The 22,441-nt window shown below is 47.3% G+C and overlaps 2 long non-coding RNA genes across 5 annotated transcripts in view; one reads left to right on the top strand and one right to left on the bottom strand.

Moving 5' to 3' along the window:
- LOC120399967 overlaps window positions 1-22,441 on the top strand; it is a 71,591-nt gene that overhangs the window by 464 nt on the left and 48,686 nt on the right. The gene's annotated exons all lie outside the window — the stretch shown is intronic.
- Window positions 494-15,088, bottom strand: LOC120399966. Of its 3 annotated transcripts, none has more exons than XR_005595425.1 (4): window positions 15,033-15,088; window positions 8,154-8,366; window positions 5,043-5,101; window positions 494-791 (listed from the first exon to the last, which is right to left on the bottom strand). It is a non-coding gene; the product is annotated as an uncharacterized LOC120399966 (long non-coding RNA). The 3 variants fall into 3 exon arrangements; XR_005595427.1 differs by lacking the exon at window positions 15,033-15,088 and adding an exon at window positions 9,426-9,488; XR_005595426.1 differs by lacking the exon at window positions 494-791 and adding an exon at window positions 4,317-4,452.

Raw genomic sequence — 22,441 nt, 5'->3', positions numbered from 1 at the left:
GGCCCTGATTTTCAAAACTGCCTCTCACCCAGCTACTCTCATGGTGACACTTAAGGCCAGATATGCAAAGAGCTCAGCCAGGTCTGACTGTGCCAAGGTCTTGGGAAAATCTGGCCCTCAGCTGTTTTTCAAAAGAGATAAAGAGCAAAAACTTGGCTCTATTGAAGTTAATTGCAAAACTCTTACTGGCTTCAATGGGGCCAGGATTTCACCTCACGTTAGTGGGGCCCTTTTGGCCTGTGTGATTAGCCAATATTGGGGGGCCTTGCAGGGATGAGAAATTGATGATACAAGCCAGGTACCTGTCGGGTTACATCATCCCAATGCCAGGTGGCCTAATTAAGTTATATAATATGATGCATTGTAAATAATAAATGATTCAGCTAACAGGTACCCTCTTGGTGTAATTTTGTTTATTTACAAAACAACAAACACAAAGTCATAGTACAAATAAACAGCCAGCTCAGAAATCCCCAAGTCTGTTGCCCCAGCAAGTTCTGTGCCCAAGGTGGTGTCCCTGCTTCCTCTCAGGTCAGCCTCACAACTCCTTCTACAGCCTTTCTTGGCCTCTGACACACACAGGCTGCAAATCAACATTGGAAACCACTTAGCCTGGCACACAGCTAGTCCTTGGATGGTAGCCTCCTGTTTGCAACTGTCTTAACATCAAGGGGCTTTATTGGTCCTTCAGTTGAGCCTGACGGAAGGTGTTGGGCCCACCCAGAGGATTTAACAAGGTCCTTGACTGGATCCAAGACTCAGCTGAGGGCAGCCATTTCAGCTTAACGTTACTAAAACAGGGCAACAGGCTGTAATATATTAGCCACCCCGAGCAGGAGAAGAAACAACAAAACAATAACTTCGCAAACCAGCAGAGCATCTTGCACTTTCCCTTCTTCCTGGGTAACCGTCAAGCAATTGCGACGCCACATTTCAATTTATAACACCGCTAACTTTTTAATGTAAGGTGCTTCTCGTAAAACAGGAGCTGGGGCATATCTTTCATTTGTTGGCTCGTTGTAGAGTTAACGAACCAGGGAAAGTACCAGTTCACATTTATCCCACAGAGGCATTCAAATCCACATCTAACGCAACTGGCACTACTAATAGTGCTTGTAAATACCATTGTTTACTTAGTATCACTTGAAGCATTTAGAAAAGCTTTCTGCTTGGAAATAAGATTTTTAGTTTGCCTCGTAACTCCCATCCTGAGAGTTTCCTGTGCTATGTTCAACTCTCAATAAACCCTCCTGTTTTATGCTGGCTGAGAGTCGCTCCGGTCTAGACAACAGGGTTGCATCAACCCCTTTGGGGGTGACGAGGCCCGTGGGGTCCAGAGCGCGTGGAATCCCCGAGGGGGCCCACGGCGAGAAACAGGTGTGCTAAGGCTCAGAGAGGTGCGGCTCCAGGAGGTGGAAGGGCCTGACCATGAGAGAGAGTAGACCTCCGAGAAGGGCTGTCGCACTGAAAGGGGCACCCCCCACGGACCACATGGGGCCAAAAGTGGGCACGATCTGTGAGTCCGTGACACTTACTAATCTATTAGAGTCCTTTGAAGGGGTCAACAAACATGTGGACAAGGGGGATCCAGTGGATATAGTGTACGTAGATTTCCAGAAAGCCTTTGACAAGGCCCTCACCAAAGGCTCTGATGTAAATTAAGTTGTCATGAGATAAGAGGGAAGATCCTTTCATGGATTGAGAACTGGTTAAAAGACAGGGACCAAAGGGTAGGAATAAATGGTATATTTTCAGAGTGGAGAGAGGTAACTAGTGGTGTTCCCCAAGGGTCAGTCCTAGGACCAATCCTATTCAACTTATTCATAAATGATCTGGAGAAAGGGGTAAACAGTGAAGTGGCAAAGTTTGTAGACGATACTAAACTGCTCAAGATAGTTAAGACCAAAGCAGACTGTGAAGAACTTCAAGAAGATCTCACAAAACTAAGTGATTGGGCAACCAAATGGCAAATGAAATTTAATGTGGATAAATGTAAAGTAATGCACATTGGAAAAAATAACCCCAACTATACATACAACATGATAGGGGCTAATTTAGCTACAACAAATCAGGAAAAAGATCTTGGCGTCATCGTGGATAGTTCTCTGAAGACATCCACGCAGTGTGCAGCGGCAGTCAAAAAAGCAAACAGGATGTTGGGAATAATTAAAAAAAGGATCAAGAATAAGACGGAGAATATCTTATTGCCCTTATATAAATTCCTGGTATGCCCACATCTTGAATACTGTGTACTGATGTGGTCTCCTCATCCCAAAAAAGATATACTGGCATTAGAAAAGGTTCAGAGAAGGGCAACTAAAATGATTAGGGGTTTGGAACGGGTCCCATATGAGGAGAGATTAAAGAGGCTAGGACTTTTCAGCTTGGAAAAGAGGAGACTAAGAGGGGGGGATATGATAGAGGTCTATAAAATCATGAGTGGTGTGGAGAAAGTGAATAAGGAAAAGTTGTTTACTTGTTCCCATAATATAAGAACTAGGGGCCACCAAATGAAATTAATGGGCAGCAGGTTTAAAACAAATAAAAGGAAGTTCTTCTTCACACAGCACACACTCAACCTGTGGAACTCCTTGCCTGAGGAGGTTGTGAAGGCTAGGACTATAACAGGGTTTAAAAGAGAACTAGATCAATTCATGGTGGTTAAGTCCATTAATGGCTATTAGCCAGGATGGGTAAGGAATGGTGTCCCTAGCCTCTGTTTGTCAGAGGGTGGAGATGGATGGCAAGAGAGAGATCACTTGATCATTGCCTGTTAGGTTCACTCCCTCTGGGGCACCTGGCATTGGCCACTTATGTTCTTACCTGTGGCTCTTGCACAACTCCGCTCACCTAGGTTACTGCTGACAAGCAGCGCACGGATGTTTGACATCAATAGCACAAATGTCTGACAGAGAAGATTCAAGCCTCTGAATGGGCCAAATGGGAAACAGCCAGAAACAACGACTGTACTGAATAACCTGACCCAGATACAGTGCAGCTGAGGAATCAGTGGAAGCCAGTTCATATAAGGGTTCTAGTGGAGGAGTGCTCAGCTTGTGCTCTTTGCCTGTCAAGAAAGTTTTCCGCTGGGGCTTTGGAGAAGTAATTGTGAGACCTGGGAGGTGGCTGTTGGGTGGTGACAGCAGGTTTTCCTCAGTGCTTAATTTGGAATGAAAGAGGTGCCGGGGCTCGAGCAATATTTTCCTTTCATAACTGTCACAGCAAGCCCAGAGGTGCCGGGGCTAGGAACTGCTAAGCCTAGAGGTGCCGGGGCTCAGCCCTGGGCAAATTAAGCCCTGATTGTCCTGTAATCTCTATGCCAGAAACAGACCGGGAGCTGATGCAGCTTTTGCTGCAATGGTTGTGCGTCTCGTCACCAAACGTAGCTGAATCCTGCCTCTATTGGATGCGTGGTTTCCTTCAAGAGGCTCAGTTTCCACAGAGGCCCTAGTGCAAGAATCCAAATGCACAGGACTCGGTAGCTCCCTCACAGTTCAGAAAGCCCAGTTGTTTAGCTCTCACAGTGATCTCTGGCCTGTGTGATCACATACCCCTGCAGCACCCCATGTATTGCCATGTACACCTCTAACAACAACACTGCTCACCAGGGACTTCACAGCCCATACTGGTGCCCAGCTGACGGGTCGCCATCCAGGGTAGCCACCTGCCCCCGCGCAATTGCCGCTCTCTTTTCAAGAGCAGAGCTCTCATTCTCATGGCATGGTACCGCAATTCTGGGGCCAGCTCACCACAGGTAAGTCGCTTTCCTCGTTCTGCTGCTCATCTCAGGTCTTGGAAACAACTTGCTTACACCCCACTTTGTGGCTGAGGACTGGCCCCAAAAGCAGATTTCCGAGCTGGTGAACATCATCCCAAAGTAATGCCTGGATCCAGCTACTCCGGAGGGAAACTTGCCTATGTCCTTTGCAAATTCCCTATGCATCTGTGGTGGCCAAAACTGTGCCATTTGCATTCCACTAGGTTAACGTATTTATAAAGTTGTACAGCTTCATTCCTATCAACACTTTGCAGAACCATAATTCCATCTTTGTGAAATACATATCAGTTATTATTTCTTTATTATGAGGAGTGCTTGTTGCATGCCAGGCACCTTCCAAGCACTCAGGAAGGGATGGTCCCCTGAGTCATGGACTTTAAGGCCAGAAGGGACTATTAAATCATCTACTGTCGAGCCAAAAGGAGGGGGGTACTCAGATACAGTCAATGAAGCCACACCAGGTGCATACATATAACCGGTTTTATTGCCAAAGTATAATAAGCTTCCCAGCCTTCACGCATTACTAAATACGTGCTTTCCAGCAAGCAAGCAAGCATCAATGCTTACGCCCCTTCTGCTACGGACAGTCCCGGACCCTCCAGCCTTGTCCTTGAGGGCTCATAGCAGGCGCTGCTCCAGCGTGGGGAATTCCTGGGCACCCGCCAGGCCAGGGTCTGCAGGAGAGACTGTTCGTCTAAAGCAATTGGCATAGCTGTTTTTTTATCATCATCATCACAAGCAGGCTCTGGCAGGAAACACTACTGTTCTCCATTCCCACACTTAACACTCTCAGGCCCTCCTTATCTCTTTACCTGTTTATCAAGTCGAGGGGCTGCAAGCCAGCCCGGCTGGTCAAAGCCAGTTCACTACTAGCTTCCCCCAAACCGTTCTAAAACAGGCCACGGTAACTTGCCGTCAGCCCCAACAACCTCCTCTGTCGTAGGCCATGAAATTTCACTGAGTTATTGCTCCAAAAAGCTCATAGTCCGAGTACAAGACAGACAAGTAGCCAGAGGTTAGGGGAAGGGAAACAATACAAAGAAATGTATCATATCTAAGTCAGCTTAGTTCTCTATAGGCAGCAGTGGGTCTTTAAGAGGGACTGAAGTGTGGACAGGGTGGGGGCCTGTGGATGGATAAACAGGAGAATGAGATTGGAAGTGCTGGTGGAGCAGGGAGAATGGGGGTAATATGAAGTTTGACAAGAGATTTTCTCTCACACTCCTGTGCTTTTCCAAGTGAAACCCTCTTCCCTTTGCCATACCTTTCACTAGATAGATCATCTCAGTCCGTGTTCCTCACAAATCAGTATTTTCTGTGAGCCTGGAATTAGACAAAAATAAATTACTGTGACAATGACCCTGAAAATAGCCTCTGTGATCCTTTTCCCACTCAGGATGCCAAGCTTAGCTTCCATATATAGCATGGTGGGGAGTGAAACCCTCCAAAGAGCAGCACTCTCTCAGGGCACGGATTATGGTTACTGCCCGGGATGCCCTCCGCTCCCATGGCAGGGGAACCGTTTGTTTGGTGCCTGCTTTTGGCCAGAGCGTTTCAGGACGTGTGCGATCAGGCTCTGATTGCTCTGACATTTGCAAGGCAGAGATCTCAGGGGGAGCCTGTGCAGCCTAAGTTGTCATCTGGTGCATGAGGGAAAATTTCCTTGAGACCCAAAGACAATCTTACCCCATGACAGTTTTTTCTTAAAGCCAGAGAGTCAGCTACAGTCACCGTTAAACATATAATACTGTTGTAGGCTGATTTCCAGCAGATTCTCCTATCTATCTGATTATTGATTAGTTGTATTACAGTAGCACCTAGAGGTCCCAACCTAGACTGAGTTCACATGGAGCTAGGTGCTGTAGAAAGAGAATCCCTGCCTCAAAAAGCTTATAATCAAGATATGAGAGAGACCAGGTGGGTGAGGTAATAGATTTTATTGGGCCAACTTCTGTTGGTGAAAGAGGCAAGCTTTTGAGTGCCACAGAGCTCTTCTTCAGGTCAGAGCTCCAGAGCACATCTCTTTCACCAACAGACATTGCTCCAATACAAAAATATTACTTCACAGACCTTGTCTCTCTCTCTCCTCCTGGGACCAGCACGGCTACAACTACACTACAAACATATAATCACGATAGACAAGGATGGAAGACAGGAAGTATTCCTAGCTTCATTTTACAGATGTGGCACTGAGGTCCAGGGAGATAAAGTGACTTGTCCAAGGTCACATAAGAAGTCTGTGGCAGAGCTGGGAAGTGAACCCAGATCTAGTGAGTCTTAATTCAGTGACTTCACCACTTGATTATCCTTCCTATTATTAGTTAAAGGAGGATTGAATGCTTTTTAAAAATCCTAGCAAACTTTCCCCCTGGATAACATCTTGTTGCAGTGAGTTCCACAGGTTTAACTAGCCATCATTGGGGTTTCACACCTTCTTGTAAAGCATTTTGTGTTGGCTAGCTGTCTAGGACAGGATACCAGAGTAAATGGATTGGTTTGATATGTCAGTTGCTATGCTCCAGATCCTCAGCTGTATCCGATTACCAGGACTGTCACTTACGTCAGACTCCGCTCTATCTCCTCCCTGTACAAGCCAACTGGGTGAGAGATTTCACTGCCTATTCTGTCAGTTACTGACATCAGAAATGCTGAGTCACAGAATCAGAAACTTTGTGCAGGCTGGAGAATTACTTCTGCCTCATTTCAAGCTTCTCCTTCTGGGTGATCTATTCCCCACTCTGGGTCACTGTCTCACATGTGGGGTGCATGCAAATAGTATGGGGCAGATTATCCCACAGCTGCCTACTGTCAGGTTCTTGCACCTTCCTCAGAAGCACCTGGTGTCATCTCCTGTTGGAGACAGGATACGAGATTGGATGGACCTTGGAGCTGATCAAGTCTGGCAGTGCCTATGTTCCTATGGAATTGTGCATTGTTGTTGATTCTCAGCTGGTTAATATGGCCAACAGTTTGAAGCAAGCCGAGTTTGCTTTTCCCTCCTACAGATTGTCAAAATTCTGGCAGGGTTCCAACCCACTTCTTAGTGGCAATTTTGATAAGTCTGGATGCTTCTGCAATTCCTAGAATATCAGGGTTGGAAGGGACCTCAGGAGGTCATCTAGTCCAACCCCCTGCTCAAAGCAGGGCCAATCCCCAGACAGATTTTTGCCCCAGATCCCTAGGAGCCTCAAAGATTGAACTCACAACCCCGGGTTTAGCATGCCACAATTGATCCATGAGTGAATGTCATGGCAGTGGCTTGGTAGAAGACGCACTTATGCCCCCCAAAGCCAATAATGCACAGTTTGTGCCTCTCAGTCATGTGATCAGGTCACCCAGCCGTGCCTCCTTCAGACTTCAAGACGAGAATCGCAATTGCTTTCAAGTGCATTTGAAAATTGGAGAGAAGCCAAGGGGAGCAGGCTGGAATTCTCCTATGCACATCCTGGTCTGGGACGGGTAAAGGTCTCCAAACCAGCTTAAGGCAGCCTTACAAAATGTGAAAACTGGTCAGGCAGAAAATCTACTCACCCGCCCTTTCCTATGATGAACTAAAACACTAACCTATTGATATTTTAGTCCCTTTACTAGATAATGACTCAGGGAGAGCAGGGAAGGGCGTGAAGCCCCCATCAGCCAGCAGGTGAGGCTTTGGTCCACATCCAAACAGTGAAAGAAATTGGCATCTACTCGCATCCCTGAGCTGGCTCCTCAGAAGAGGTCCCTTTACTCCCCTTACACTTGGCTGTGGTCTGTGGCGATCATACATTTCCCATGAATCTAAAGGCTCGCAGCCAGCAAGAAACAACTCCTGAGAGAGCAGCCCTCGGTCCGCACCCCTTTGTCTGAGAATCATGAGCTGGGGAAGTTCCAGACCTGGCTTCCTTCACGCCTCACTTCATCGTACTGGCTGAAGGGGCTTTCGGCTACGTGGGCCAGCATGTATGGAATTCACAAGGCGTCTCCCCGCCTGGCTTGTAGCCCAGTAAGGCTGGCTCGGCATCACGAGAAAAGCAGAGAAGAACAAAGGAAATGGTCTGCATAACAGCCAGCCTTACCTGCTACTCAGACTAAGCTAGAGAGGCCTCGTTCATGCCATTGCAGGCAGCGATTCCCAAGCAACCCACCTCAGCTCCCCACACCCTTTGACAGGGCAGCGCATCAAAGACCCAGCCTCTGGCATCAGGCGTCTTGTCATCCCTTCTCATGTCGTCCCCCGGTTATAACTTTCAGGTTACATTGAGCTGTACCTTGCCCTTCCCCCGCACATGTTCCCCAAGCAGGGCCTGACGCTTTCTCCTGAAACGTCCAATGTCCAGTTCCCAAATCCATTCAGAATAAACAGTGTGGGGCCCTTTACTCCCTTGCCTCTTACCCAACACGTCTCCAAAAAGCATCCTCCTCTCCACCGCCTGCCTGAGGAGCTGCATGTGCATTGGCTGAAGGTGTCGAGCTGAATCCAGCTCACTGTCTGTCTTTAAGGAGAAAGCTGTCGTATTTTCATACTGTTTCCTTTCAGCAGTGTTCTGCCTGGTGCAGCAAATATTGAGTGACTGTCACAGGGTTCCACTCACCGCTAAGGTGCCTCCTAACAGGATGTTAGGAATCATTAAAAAAAAGGGATAGAGAATAAGACAGAGAATAGCTTATTGCCCTTATATAAATCCATGGTACACCCACATCTCGAATACTGTGTACAGATGTGGTCTCCTCATCCCAAAAAAGATATACTGGCACTAGAAAAGGTTCAGAAAAGGGCAACTAAAATGATTAGGCGTTTGGAACAGGTCCCATATGAGGAGAGATTAAAGAGGCTAGGACTTTTCAGCTTGGAAAAGAGGAGATAAGGGGGGGGGGATATGATAGAGGTCTATAAAATCATGAGTGGTGTGGAGAAAGTGAATAAGGAAAAGTTGTTTACTTGTTCCCATAATACAAGAACTAGGGGCCACCAAATGAAATTAATGGGCAGCAGGTTTAAAACAAATAAAAGGAAGTTCTTCACACAGCGCACAGTCAACCTGTGGAACTCCTTGCCTGAGGAAGTTGTGAAGACTAGGACTATAACAGGGTTTAAAGAGAACTAGATCAATTCATGGAGGTTAAGTCCATTAATGGCTATTAGCCAGGATGGGTAAGGAATGGTGTCCCTAGCCTTTGTTTGTCAGAGGATGGAGATGGATGGCAGGAGAGAGATCACTTGATCATTGCCTGTTAGGTTCACTCCCTCTGGGGCACCTGGCATTGGCCACTGTCGGCCAACAGGATACTGGGCTGGATGGACCTTTGGTCTGACCCAGCACAGCAGTTCTTATGGTCTCCTGGCCACTCTGGGGATTAGCTCCTTCCAGGTGCAGCGCCCTCCTCTGGCCATCTCTCCCCATGTCTCTGCAACTCCAGGTGCTCCTTCTCTGTGACTTGGCCCTCCGGCCTCATCACCACGCATCTTTCCCCCTTCTGGGGTAGCCAAGTCTTTCCTCACCAGCAGTCTCAGGCAGGCTGCTCCTGTGGTGCCACTTCCCCAGGGGCTGGCAGGGGAACCTGGGCCTGCCCTCTACTCTAGATTCCAGCCTAGGGGCCCTCAAGTCAGCAGCCAGCGTCTGTTCCCTCCTGAACATTGCTACCTTTCCCTGAGCCTCTTCCCTACCTTTAGGCTCTCTCCACTTCTCTGGATTCACCAGCCTCCCAGGGAGTAACTGTAGGCTAGTTCCCTGCAGCCCCCTGGCTGCTCTCAGCTCCTGGGCTTTATACAGGCCCTGCCTGTTCCTGTCCAGCTGAGCCTGCTTGCAATCAATTCCCTGTTCCCTGGCTCCATCTCCAGGTGCAGCCTGGGCCATCCATTGGCCTACCTTCAGGCGGGGGGCAGAGCCCATCACAGCGACCAACGCGGATCCCTCACAGGGATAAGTGTCTCGCCTGGGGCCGGATCCCAGTCAGTCCTGGTCCCGCTCAAGCTGTTCAGAGTATCGTTCACAGTACTTGCATTGCAAACCAGCTGGCTGCAGCACACACAGTCATGTAAGTTAGCGTTTATGTTGGGTTCACCTCCATGCTGTGATGAGTACGTTGGAAAGCTAAACCGGTTTCCCCTGTGTTACGGCCACAAGTGCCCAGTAACTTGGGATGGCTCAGCATTGACTTTAAGTTATTGTTAATCAGATTCGCTACAGCGGGGCCCATGGACCAACCAAATATGGACCCCTTATGCTAGATGTTGAACAGACACAGAGTGAGAGAGCTCGCAATGGAGATAAATCACCCGCCTCCTTTCACTCTGCCATGTGTTGTTTAAGTCCTACTCAAAATGAGCAGCCACTCAGTAGACTGTGCAGCTCATGAACTGGCACTTCCTCTCCTTTCTTATGTGCTTTGATGAGCTAGGACCCACTGAAATAAGCAGAGTATTTCAAACCTCAGAGCTATTGTTTCAGGCTCTCTGCAAACTCAGGTAGATATTACAGCATCTGTTACACTTGGATCACACTTTCAAGGTTCTTTGCAACCATAACAGCTAGATACCTTTTTTAAAAAAAATGAAAGCTGAGACTCTGGAAAACAATTGACTCAACAATTATCATACAGCGAGATTGCCCAAAGTGCAGGGCACGGCTTTATGGAAATTCCTATGTCTCTACCACACCCACGTTGTCAGGCGGTATAACAATGGCACTTGTTGCAGAAACCACTTTCACTCTACATTGTCTTTCTCAGGGTGGGGAAAGAAAGAGCCCAAATTCTCTCTAGACTTGGATCTCACTCTAAAATACATGTGGGAGGAAGCCTGGAGTTGGAAGTTCCAGTGGTACAAAAATCATCTTCTGCATGAAGAGACCAGCAATCCCCTGAGGGAACTGGGAAGATGAAAGTATCGTCCATCCCACAGTAATAACTGAGAGGACTCAGGCCAGCCTTGCATGTCAATTTGTAACATTAACGTCCCCTGCCATGTTTACCTCACAATCAAGAGCAAATTTATTTTTCACTTCCTGGAGCATTATCTCCAGCACCAGCATGGCGGTGCTGGCGTGAGGGACTCAACAGGCCTGCAGACTCAAATCCATCCTCTCCACAGACATGGGGTGGTTCAGGCAGCAGTAGGGAAAATAGAAAGAGGCAACCCTCATGTGAAGGGACATCTTCTCAGGGGTGAGAGGAGAGTTCAGTTTCCCTGGCCCATTCAGTCCCTGGCCTCTTTGCTGAGACACCCACCAGCAGAAACTGTACTGGAGATGATTTTTGTGTCAGAGGAACCCATGTCTAGTAGGGACTGGGCTGACACCAGCAATTCACTGCCCATGTAGGTGGGTTCACGCTGGAGTTTGGGAGCTGGGGTTGCCCTGCAGGTGCATGGGGACGCAAATTGCACGGTCCCCAGGCCAGAAGGGGCAGCTTCACCCGTGGGACAAACAGCCTGCAGGGTTGATGTCTGAGCCTCCATCCTTTGCTTGGGGGTCTCATTAGGTGAGGGCAGTTTTATTTTGCATGCAGGCCTCCATAATCTCTTTGCCAGAAGAGGCTGTTCAGCTGCCCTGACGATACCCCTCTCTGGCTGGCTCTAGTCTCCTGAAGAGATCTCCCTCCTGCCTTCCCCTCTGCCCCCCCAGAAGCTGTTATCCCATCCAGAGTGGATTATATGGGAGCACACAGCTAGGTGTAACGGGATGAAATAAAGAGCAGGAACATTTACTCTGAACTAGAGCTGGTCAGAAACACTTCAATGGAACCATATTCCAGAACCAAGACGGGCTGTTTTTCTAAAAGCTCTGCTCTAGGAATTATTTTGGGGGTAGGAGGCCAGACTAGATTATCACAATAGACCACTCTGGCCTTGGTATCCGTGAAAAATCTAGGTGCTGAAGAAGAAGCAGTCTTCTCTGAGACCCTTTCTGCCCCATGAGCAAAGGAAGACAGAAGGCAGGAGATTCTGGAAGTGAGCCATTGGCTAGGGAGGGCTTTGGTTTTGTGGAACATTGGGCCATCTTCCGTGGGGTGTGGGGGCTGTGTAGGCTGGATGGCCTCCTCAGTAGAAGGGGTGTCACAGGGCACCTCCATCATTACCTGGAGAACCTCACTGCCTGGCCAGTTCAGGTGGTTTCGCAGCCACAAACGCACATCAGATTGTTCATCTTTCACCAGGGTGCACATTTATTTCCCTCTTACATCGCAATACCATGCAACACAGGCTTATAGCAAGAGCAGGCTTCCTTGCAGCCCTCATTCCCCAACGCAGGCTCTCCCTCTGAGTTCCCTCTTGACCTGCCCCTGGCTTCCTTATGTTCTCCCCAATTACCTGGTGAGTCCTGTGATTGTCACCCAGGTGCTCACAATCCCCCCACCAGAAAGTGTGTAACTGGGCCTGCAGCTTCCCCCACACTGCAGCAATACCAGCGACCAGGATGCTGCTGAGAGCATCCTATCCCAAGGGGGAACAATGTCTTGAGCAAACAGGCTGGCTGGAATAGGCAGAAGGGGATTAAACTAATGGCAAAAGGGGGAAGGTAAAAAGAGGGAAGATGTGAGCACTCAGCACAACATCAGGATGCTGAGAACAAAATGAATCAAGGAACCAAAGGACATGAAGAGAAGAAATTCTCTAATTGCCTATACACCAGTGCTAGGAGCACAGGGAGCAAACGAGAGGAATTGGACTGGCTCATTTATGAGCATAAATTCCAGCTAGTTGGTATTGCTGAAAGCTGGCGGGAGGAGTCACACACTAGAATGTTAAAAATCAATGACTGTAGCCTATTTAGAAAGGAACGAGTGGGCAAAAGGGGAGAGGGAGTGGCACTATATCAAAACCTGGTTCCAAGTCATTGATACTAGAAGACAAGATAAGAAGGATGCTCTTGGGGGGAGAGATAGCTCAGTGGTTTGAGCACTGGTCTGCTAAACCCAGCATTGTGATTTCAATCCTTGAGGGGGAGCATTTAGGGATCTGGGGCAAAAATCTGTCTGGAGATTGGTCCTGCTTTGAGCAGGGGGTTGGACTAGATGACCTCCTGAGGTCCCTACCAACCCTGATATTCTATGAATGCTTATGGATCAGCCTTAACAGATATAGGACAAAATCATGTATTAGTTGGTGCCTGCTACAGGCCATCAAATCAGTGAGGAAACAGGCTGGCTGCCTCTATACACACTTGTCTATAAGGTACAGGGAAAAAGAACCTCAGTGATTGTTGGAGACTTCAAGTTGAATGACATACAGTGGAGGTTTCATGCTGCCAATACTAAAACATCTTTGCAATATCCAAACATTATAGATGACAATTTCCTAGCTCAAAAAGTATTGCAGCCAACATGGGGGAATTCTATACTAGACCTTGTCCTAACAGATAAAGAGCAACTGATCAATATCTCTGTTCAATATCTTCATCAATGACTTAGATATTGGCATAGAAAGTATGCTTATTAAGTTTGCAGATACCACCAAACTGGGAGGGATTGCAAATGCTTTGGAGGACAGGGTCATAATTCAAAATGATCTGGACAAATTGGAGAAATGGCCTGAAGTAAACAGGATGAAGTTTAACAAAGACAAATGCAAAGTGCTCCACTTAGGAAGGAACAATCAGTTTCACACATACAGAATGGGAAGAGACTGTCTAGGAAGGAGTACGGCAGAAAGGGATCTAGGGTTATAGTGGACCACAAGCTAAATATGAGTCAACAGTGTGATGCTGTTGCAAAAAAGCAAATGTGATTCTGGGATGCATTAATAGGTGTGTTGGGAGCAAGATATGAGAAGTCATTCTTCCGCTCTACTCTGCGCTGGTTAGGCCTCAACTGGAGTATTGTGTCCAGTTCTGGGCACCGCATTTCAAGAAAGATGTGGAGAAATTGGAGAGGGTCCAGAGAAGAGCAACAAGAATGATTAAAGGTCTTGAGAACATGACCTGTGAAGGAAGGCTGAAAGAATTGGGTTTGTTTAGTTTGGAAAAGAGAAGACTGAGAGGGGACATGATAGCAGTTTTCAGGTATCTAAAAGGGTGTCATCAGGAGGAGGGAGAAAACGTGTTCACCTTAGCCTCTAAGGATAGAACAAGAAGCAATGGGCTTAAACTGCAGCAAGGGAGGTTTAGGTTGGACATTAGGAAAAAGTTTCTAACTGTCAGGGTGGTTAAACACTGGAATAAATTGCCTAGGGAGGTTGCGGAATCTCCATCTCTGGAGATATTTAAGAGTAGGTTAGATAAATGTCTATCAGGGATGGTCTAGACATGATTTGGTCCTGCCATGAGGGCAGGGGACTGGACTCGATGACCTCTCAAGGTCCCTTCCAGTCGTAGAATCATATGAATCTATGAATCACAGTTAATGGGAGCTTATGCACAAATGATTATGGCTTGATCACATTTATAATGTGAAGCAGAATAAATTTCAGGCCAATAATATATATACCTGGTGCTTTAATAGAGTCGGCTTCACAAAGCTGAAACAATTATGAGCCAATTCAGCTGGGAGGAAGAATTTAATCAGAAAAATGAGAATAATTGGGAATCATTTAGGAACATTTTACTAGATGCCCCAAAGCCCCAATTGACGAAGAAGGGCGTGCTGCTTAAAACAATCTGGTTTAGAGGGGAAATGAAGGCAGCTGTACATATAGATATTATATGAAACAAATGGAAGAAAGGGGAAGTTGATAGTAAAGAATATGAATCAGAAGTTAGTAATTGCACAAAACTGATAAGGGAAGCCAAGGGACTCAAGGAGAAATCTGTGGCCAGAAGAGTTAAGGACAATAAGGAGTTTTTAAAATATATCAGTAATAAAAGGAATCCTGACAATGGTATTGGTTCCTGACAATGGTATTGGTTCCTTCCTAGATGAAAGCGGTCGAATTATCAATTAGAATGTACTGTGACAAAGTTCCTCCTTTACCTTGGTGGGTCCTGCGCTTATTGGTGGATTTGCTCACCTCACAAATTCACCCTGTGGGTCAGGAAACAGCCCAGAGACCTTCCCCTCTGGTAGAAGCCACAGTCCAGGTCAATTCCTCCTGTGTTTGATCAGGAGTTGGGAGGTTTGGGGGGAACCCAGGCCCGCCCTCTACTCCGGGTTCCAGCCCAGGGCCCTATGGATTGCAGCTGTCTATAGTGCCTCCTGTAACAGCTGTGTGACAGCTACAACTCCCTGGGCTACTTCCCCATGGCCTCCTCCAAACACCTTCTTTGGCCTCACCACCAGACCTTACTCCTGATGTCTGATAATGCTTGTACTTCTCAGTCCTCCAGCAGTGCCTACTCACTCTCGGCTTCTTGCACACCTCTTGCTCCCAGTTCCTCTCACACACTTCCTCTCCTCTGGCTCCCCCTGGGCTGACTGGAGTGAGCCCTTTTATAGCATCAGGGGGGCCTTAATTAGAGTCAGGTTCTTAACAGCCTCACCTGACTCTTAGCAGGTTAATTGGAGTCAGGTGTTCTCATTAGCCTGGAGCAGCCCCTGCTCTGGTCACTCAGGGAACAGAAAACTGCTTATTCAGTGGCCAGTATATCTCCTTTCTACTACTCTGCTGTTCCCAACTGGGTCTATCACAGTAGAAAAGGCAGAAGTGTTCAATAGATATCTCTGTTCTGTATTTGGGGGGAAAAATCGGATGGAGTATCATCATAGGGTGATGATTACACTATTTCCATTCCACTAGTATCTCTGGAAGATGCTAAACAGCGGCTACTAGGCATTTTTAAATCAGCAGGTCCAAATAACTTCCATCCAAGAGTTTTAACAGAGCTGGCTGAGGAGCTTGCTGGCAGGGCGGTGCAAGGATGTTTCGCGCCCTAGGCGGCACTCCGTCCGGTATCAGGGCGGCACGTCCGGGTCTTCGGCGGGAATTCGGTGGCGGGTCCCTCAGTCCCTCTCTTCCTCTTTGAGCTGCCGCCAAAGTGCCGCCGAAGAGGAAGAGAGGGAGTGAAGGACCCGCCGCTGAAGAATGGAGCAGTGCAATTGAGCTGCCGCTGAAGAATGGAGCAGTGCAATTGAGCTGCCGCTGAAGAATGGAGCAGTGCAATTGAGCTGCCGCTGAAGAATGGAGCAGTGCAATTGAGCTGCCGCTGAAGAATGGAGCAGTGCAATTGAGCTGCCGCTGAAGTGCCGCCGATCGTTCCCCCGCCCCCATTCTTGGGGTGGCAGAAAACCTGCTAAGAAGCCTGGGATGCACCCCCCCAGAAGTCCTAGCCATGCACATAAGTGAGGGCAGTGCCGGTGTGGATACAGCAACTCGGGTGTTATTACAGCCTGGCTGCTCACAGGCGGGCGGGGCTAACCCAAGAGCAGTAATTGGTCTGAACTCCGCACTGAAGACATACGCAAAAATGTTTGTCCAGCCAAAGCAGCTGGAGTTTGGTCTGTACTAAACTGGTTAAACTAGACAGCCCCCTAGACTTGAACTCAATCCTTTTAGCACATGCTAAAGTACAATTGCCTTGATTAGACGTCTCGACTAGCATTGCGGGGCCCGTCTACACTGCGTTTTAAACCCTTTGACGACGACTCTCAGAAGTGGGTCCGCAGACTCAGGCTCATGTTAGCGCTAAAATCAGCTGGGTGGCCATTCTGGCTCGGGCTTGGGCGCTGAAGCCCAGGGAGGGGGCTGGGCTTCAGAACTTGAACTCCAGCCCAAGCAAGAAGGTCCATGGGGCTGTTTTTAGCACTGTAGCACGAGCCCCAGTCTGTAGCCCCCGGCTCTGAGACTTGCTGCTGTGGGTGGTGTTTTTTTTCTCTGTGCAGACACACCCTCAGAGGTGTTAATTCGATCACCCACCTTTATAGCCTAGCCTAACAAGGCCTTTGAGAGGTCTAGGACATGTTGTCTGGAGGCTACACTATAGGGTGTGTCTCCATAGCATCTGGGAAGGGGCTTCCCCACACCGGCAGACGATACACTAGTTCTGCTCGAGATAGCACCCTAACAAATGCAGCGTGCCGTGGTGGCACGGGCGGCAGCCGGGGCTAGCCCCCCAATATGTACCCAGGGGATCGAGCAGGTTTGTACGCGGGTGACCAGACCAAGCCGCCAAGCGTGGCACCAGGCCCACACTCCTATTTTTAGCACTTTGGCTCAAGCTGAGCTAGTCCGTCTGTCTACCTGGCCTAGGATGCACCCTTCCAGCGGCTGTGTAGACACACCCAGAGTAAGTACCTTCCAGGTAGGGAGCTGGTCTCTATCTCAGCTAAAGCACAGGGTCTGCGCCCTCACTCTGCACCTGCTGGGGCTCTGAAATCCCCCTGCCAGAAGCTGGGAATGGGCGACAGGGGATGGATCACTTGATCATTACCTGCTCTGTTCATTCCCACTGGGGCACCTGGCATTGGCCACTGTTGGAAGACAGGCTACAGGGCTAGATGGACCTTTGGTCTGACCCAGTGTGGCCATTCTTATGCTTGATGTGTGGCTCTGCTCCTAATTTCATATGACTTGTGCCTCTAAGACTCGGCAGCATTTTGCTATTGTTAAATGGGAAGAAGAAAGGGAAAAAAATAATGAACCACACACAACCATATTATTAAAATGAACTGTTTATATTATCTCAGTTGAGTCAATACATTATAATGTATTAAAATGGAAAGGTACAAAATTGAAATAAATACTTTCTGATTCATGTATAAATCTTTTGTCAAGATGACTTTTTTTGTTTTTCATCAGTACATGTTTCAATAAAACATTTAAAATGACATTTAAAGTATCATTTAAAATATGGTTCATGGAAGAAAAAGTTTAAATCAAACAACTTTTGGCTTATTTTGGCATGAGATCTTGACACAATCTGGGTTCCCCAAAACCACGTAAATGGTGGTAAAATATAAATGCTCAAACTCATTTAAAAAAATAAACAGGCTTTACAAAACCCTCTTATCCTTGACTCAGTCACTTTTCTGTATAGTCTGCACTTACGATATATACATTCATTATTGTCCAAGGGAAGACAGCCACTGACTTTCATATAAAGAGCTTGGTGGAGAGGCCTAACATACATTATGCGGCTGACGACAATTAACACGGTTTTAAAAAAAAATCCCGACAGCGCAGATAACAGCACGGAACTCAAAACTTACAAATGGAACCAGGAAGAGGCTAGCACGTGGTCCAGATCTGAAGCAAAGCGGGGGTCACTTTGGCCAGGCCTACACAAGCAGTGCTTGCTGGTATTAGCTCTACCATATTGTCAAAGCGCTCCTATTATGGATGTAGTTTATACCGGCAAGTGTTTTTGCCAGTGTAGCTTATTCCAGCTCCTCCCCGAGCGACATAGGCTATATTTGGAGTATAATGGTATCTGCACTATAAACTTTTTCACTGGCACAGGGGGGTGCAATCTGTGACCAAGCCCCTAGTGTATTCGCAATTATACCAGCAAAACTGTTCTTTTGTTGGTATAACGTCTTTCGCTCACGTGGGGGTTGGAATAAGCTATGTCCACACTCGGAGCATGTTAGACCTGGTCTTTGTGAGGAAAGGACCGTGTTCCGCGCACCTTCGAATTGCAGGGTGAATCTCACTTCAGGACCTTTGGCATTAGGGCATTTTAGTCTCAGTCAGCGTCCTTATCAGGATCTTGGACTAGGTGTCTTGTTGTGCTTTAGTCTAACAGTGTGTCGGTTTGTTTGTAACCTCCGGACAAGATGTGCTCTTGGTCATGAATCTAACCAGCGTGCTTATCCTGTCAGGCTACACGCTCCGTTGGCCTAAGCCTGAGGGATACCATCAGGAACATGGACACTGGGGACCAATGACCCTGATGGAAGTGGTGGGATGTTTTTCAGAATTCAGTATTTCAACAAAAAAAAGTCAACATTTCAAATTTGACCAAACGGGAAAAAAATCAACTCCCTTTTCCCACTTTCCCCTCCCAACATTCAACCAGCCCGCCAGCATGGCAAGTCTCTTGTAATACCACTGAGGGCAGATTACACTGCGTAAACCAAAGGTGGTTTTCAAGGCAGTAAAGACTTTGTGGACCCAGAGATGTCTACAGCCAATCCCTCTCCAATTTGAGGGCAAACCGGATGGGGGCTGCTGTTTTCTCTGTAACGTCTTCAGCATGGTGTTTGATTTCACTGGGTACAGTTAACTCTCTTGGAAAATAAGCTGCTACAAAGTTACAAAAACTCTTCCTGTTGTGTAGCAAAGTGATCAGTCTTTGGGAGGGCCTGTGCTAGATACCTTTGTCTCTGACAAAGGGCTACTCCATCACGACCAGTTCCACTGAAGCTATTAGAATCGGAGAATCTTTGTTGTTCTTCCTGCCTAGCTTTATGAAAATGGATCAGTTAGATAAAGTCTGGGGCGGATCCTCAGAGGGGGCAAATCAGTGTAACTCTGTTGTAGCCAATAGAGATATGCTGACATACACCAGCTGAGCATCTTGCCCTCTGTATTTTCTAAACCCGGAATCAGATTTGGTATAAATCAGACAAAGAATGGAAACAGAGTATCTTTGAATGCTGCATCTCCCAGAACGTGGAGACTGTTTGCGCTTGTTTTACTAGCGGTCTTGTAACTGGGCAGCTTTTCCTTTGGACACATTAAACAGATTAATCAGACGCACCAGAAGAGTCTTTCATGAGTCGTCTTTCCTTCTCCAGCAGGATAAGCTGTACAGCTTTTATTTCTCCATTATTCATCCTCTCTAATTATGCCCAACTTTAGCGAAAACCATAAATGCTACCCTAGCCGTGAGGTTTGTTTAGACTTGGGAATACTCTCCCAAGGAGAGCAGTGGATGTTCCTTAGCCTGAGAGAGTGAAAACCGGATTAGACAAATCTCTAGAGAACACAAGGGAGGGAACAATCCTGCACTGACACTGGGATGGTTTAAGTAACGCGTCTTTCTTTTCCAGCCCCAATTTCTATGATTCAAGCTATGTAGTAAATCTGTCTATTACAGTCTGAGCCCACCAAACAAAGTGCAGTATGATCTAGGGCCTGTGCCGCTGGTACACCAATGCATCGTCTTCTGAATAAAGCACAAAGTTGATCTTTTGCTTCATTCAGAAATGAATTTCCTCTGCACATTATTCCGGTTGGTAATGGGCAAAAGGATTTTCCCGACCATTGCCATGGGGTTATAGGACCACCTGAAAATTGGTAGCTTAAAATGTAGATATAAGTGATACCCAATGTCTATACAGAGGATTTTGCAATTCAGTGAATTGTTGGTCATGGTGGCATAACGATTATGCACTTGTCAGGCATTTTGGATGGTAGGATAAGGGGCTCTATTCTGCTGTTTATCTCTGCTTTGCACCCATACAGGCCATAAGTCAGCAGGAGTGGTGGACTTTTTTTTAAGTTGTGCTGGGATTGCTTTTATACACAGTTTGAATGGGTAATCAAAATAGAAAACTTCGGAGAGGGTGTAATTCCCATGCCTAGCGGATAGTGGGTGATATTGCAAATAAATAATACTATAACTAATAAATGAAATCTCCTTATCCTGATTCATCTTCCTCATTCAGCAGAGCAAAGAAAAGTTAACGAATGTGTGTACGGTAGCTAATCTAAAAATGACAATAATAATACTGTGCACTTCTACAGCACCTTTCGTCCAAGGATCTGGAAGTGCTTCATGGACATTAATTAATAAAGCCTCACAACACCCCCTGTGAGGTAGATATTACTATACCCAAATGGGTAAACTGAGGCACCGAGAGGTGAAGTCGCTTGTTCAAGGTCACCCAGCAAGTCAGTGGAAGAGTTGGGAACAGAATCAAGGCGTCCTGGTTTCCGGTTCCCTTGCTCTAACCCTTAGACAACACTTCCTCTCTAAAAAAGAAGACACATGGCTGGCTGGGGCGGGCGCTGATGAAGTGCTCATGAGGTGATCCATCCATGGGAAGGTAAAGATCCTGCTCCAGCTTCTCTGGATGAAGTACAGTGTTGGCCTGCTAAGGGACAACCGAGGAGAACACTAGCAAACAAAGAGACAGCTCACAACGAGCGACCACCCAAACTTGGGGGTGATCTGACTCCAGCATGAAACTGCTAAAAACCAAGAGCTAACTCAACTCAAAAGCTCATTTGCAAAGCCCCCTGCAACCAAGTTCACATGACCCAGATGCATGATGGACAACACCAAAGGGTGTGCTTTCACAGATGCACCAGCTGTCCCCTCAACCACCCTGCTATCTCCCCACCTCACTGAAATGCATTGAAAAAAAGCAGGGAAAGCCATGTGGAATGGTGGGGATTCCCCCCTCTACCCCGCTGAAAAGGGTTCACTGGGGTATTTCCTGCTTCAAACATTTTGCAAAGTGCGACCAGTCAGAGGTGATGCAGGAGAGTGTGTTCCCTTGGGAACGTTGCAGAGGTAGCACCGGATGCAGGGTTTGCTATAATAAGGTCTTTATTTTTTATTGCGTAGGAAATAAAACAGTCGCATAAAATCCTGCATAAATCCACAACTCCCACCTGCGCGATCTCTGCTTCATCTGGGCCTTTGCAGAATATTTTCAGGGCTTTAATTTAAAGAAAAGAAAAGAAGAAAGCTCAACTGCCTTGGGTAGGGACTCTACGCCTGCTGCACTAGTTGGGCGAAGGAGAGGGAAGGGTATATGCTTGCAGACAGCCATCTAAGTGGCATGTTGTACATTACGAACTGGCCAGTGGAGCAGTTTGGCTGGAGATTGAACCAACAGGCGCTTTTTTTTAACGGGGACTTGAAACCGAGCTCACAATTTGCTTAGGCCAGGCGGTCTGTAGTGATGTTCAGGCTGGGGCTAGGAGACTGACGTCTCTCTCGGGGAACGGGCTCACTTCAGTGTGCTGAGCCTGCTTGGCAGCTTGTGTAAATCGGTGCCGCTCCAAAGACTTTCAAGGAGCTGTGGGAATGTGCACCAGCCAAGTGGCTGACTGCCTTTTGTGGAGCTAACTCACCACAATGGTGCGACTGGAAGGATCAGTGAAGACGGAACAACCAGTCCCACACCAGATATTAAGTTGTGAGGAGATCTATTGAGAGAGAAAATCAGATGCTGAGGGTGCTAAAGACTTAGGATGCTGCACCTAGACTAAGGGCCAGATTTCCAATGGCATTTAGGTGTCTAACAATGCAGATAGGCATCTAGTGAGATTTTCAAAGCTATTTAGGTGATTAATAATGCCAAGGCACCTCATGAGAGTGGCATGCAGCTGCCTAACACCCATTGATTTAAGCTCGCCAGGCACCTATCTGCCTCTTTAGGCACCTAAATACCTTGAAAATCTTACCCGGAGTTTCCTAAGAGCGTTGAGATAGCACCCAGTCCTACTGCCATTGGAATCAATGGCAAAGCTACTGATTTCAGTGGCAGCAGGATCAGGAGCCATAAAGAGGATAACACCTAAACTGCATTTGTCAATAAAGGGTGAGATTCGCCCCAGTCCTGCGGTCCACGGCAAGGCTTTTTCTGCTATTTAAGCTCCTTTTAAAGGAGGTCACTGTTGTAAAGAGGCCACATGCAGGACCTCTGGGCTGGGCTGAAGAGCACCTCAAGAGAGCACACCCCAAACTGCAGCATTAGAAGAAGAAACACTTTCTAACTGAAGAGGGGCTATTCAAGGCCAAATCCTCAGCTGGAAAAATCCCAAGTATTAAAAAGAATAGAGAAACCTTTCAGGGGGTCAGAGTACTGATATGTGGTGCCTGATGGGTGCTCCAGCTACCATCCGAAGCAGAGGGT

The sequence above is a fragment of the Mauremys reevesii genome, linkage group 3, assembly GCF_016161935.1.
Source record: "Mauremys reevesii isolate NIE-2019 linkage group 3, ASM1616193v1, whole genome shotgun sequence".
NCBI lineage: Eukaryota > Metazoa > Chordata > Testudines > Geoemydidae > Mauremys > Mauremys reevesii.
Note: the sequence above shows the minus strand (reverse complement) of the source record. Positions and strands in the feature narration are given on the sequence as shown.